This window comes from Moschus berezovskii, chromosome 7, assembly GCF_049115385.1.
Source record: "Moschus berezovskii isolate FMDL1 chromosome 7, NW_MosBer_1.0, whole genome shotgun sequence".
NCBI classification, from domain to species: Eukaryota; Metazoa; Chordata; class Mammalia; order Artiodactyla; family Moschidae; genus Moschus; species Moschus berezovskii.
The window spans coordinates 74772133-74773824 of NC_142466.1; the positions used below are offsets into that span (position 1 = coordinate 74772133).

Sequence of the window (1692 nt, forward strand, 5' to 3'; positions counted from 1 at the left end):
CTCAGCTAGGCTTGCTTTTAAGTATTCTGGCTACGAATGGACAGACTCAGTGTATATCACAGAGTTTCCATCAACTACTTGGAAGAGGAGTGGGAACGAGGAAGGAAGGGAAGGGACTCCAGAGCAGGCGGTATCACCACAGTGACCGTGCACTAAGGCTCACGTCTTTTTTAAAAATATTACTTAGTTAACTTGCCTGTGCCAGGTCTTAGTTGCAGCACATGGGCTCTTTGCTGTGCCATGTGGGGTCTTCAGTTGTGACACGCAAACTCTTAGTTGTGGCATGTGGGATTTAGTTTCCTGACCAGGGATCGAACCTGGGCCCCCCTGCATTGAGAGTGCAAAGTCTTAGCCACTGGACCACCAGGGAAGTCCCAGGCTTACATCTTTAAGAGAAGAAACACCTCAGTCCTGCACACAGATGGACACTCTACTTTTCTCCTTTATTAGGTTCCATGGAGAGTTGATGTTTGATGTTCCAGCCCATGATACAGTCAGTTCAGTCAGTTCGGTCACTCAGTCGTGTCCGACTCTTTCCGACCCCATGAACCACAGCACGCCAGGCCTCCCTGTCCATCAACAACTCCCGGAGTTCACTCAAACTCATGTCCATTGAGTCGGTGATGCCATCCAGCCATCTCATTCTCTGTTGTCCCCCTCTCCTCCCACCCCCAATCCCTCCCAGCATCAGAGTCTTTTCCAGTGAGTCAACTCGTCGCATGAGGTGGCCAAAGTATTGGAGTTTCAGCTTTAGCATCAGTCCTTCCAATGAACACCCAGGACTGATCTCCTTTAGAATGGACTGGTTGGACCTCCTTGAAGTCCAAGGGATTTTCAAGAGTTTTCTCCAGCACCACAGTTCAAAAGCATCAATTCTTTGGTGATCAGCTTTCTTCACAGTCCAACTTTCACATCCATACATGACCACGGGAGAAACCATAGCCTTGACTAGATGGACCTTTGCTGGCAAAGTAATGTCTCTGCTTTTTAATATGCTGTCTAGGTTGGTCATAACTTTCCTTCCAAGGAGTAAGCGTCTTTTAATTTCATGGCTGCAATCAGCATCTGCAGTGATTTTGGAGCCCAGAAAAATAAAGTCTGACACTGTTTCCACTATTTCCCCATCTATTTCCCATGAAGTGATGGGACCAGATGCCATGATCTTAGTTTTCTGAATGTTGAGCTTTAAGTCAACTTTTTCACTCTCCTCTTTCACTTTCATCAAGAGGCTTTTTAGTTCCTCTTCACTTTCTGCCATAAGGGTGGTGTCATCTGCATATCTGAGGTTATTGATATTTCTCCCAGCAATCTTGTTTCAGTAGGAACAGCAAATTTAGAAGGGAGCAGAAGTCGCTAGGAGCAGGTACAATGACGGTGGGGAAACGAGACAGACAGACACAGAGATGAACTGACTTTCATGGAAAACACACTGACTGCAAGGGGCCATGCCACCTAATGGAGGGTATGGGGATCTAGGAACCAGAACAGCCCAAGTTCATGCCCTTGTTCTACAACTAACTCCCTGAAGGGCCTTGGATGTGTTCTTTAAGCCTCTCTGGGACTTGATTTTCTCATCTACAATGGCAATAATAACAACCCCAAATACCCCCAGGCTTCTATCCAATGAAGTAAAAGGTGGTGTTTTCTCATTTTTTCTTACCAGAGCCTTTGTTTGCTTGATAACAAAAATAA

General features: G+C 46.0%; 1 non-coding gene across 1 annotated transcript; it reads right to left on the reverse strand.

Annotated features, from left to right (window-relative positions):
- Positions 1–296: 296 nt before the first annotated feature.
- TRNAE-CUC (transfer RNA glutamic acid (anticodon CUC)) lies at positions 297–370 on the reverse strand. The gene has a single exon. It is a non-coding gene; the product is annotated as a tRNA-Glu (tRNA).
- Between the last annotated feature and the right edge of the window lie 1322 nt (positions 371–1692).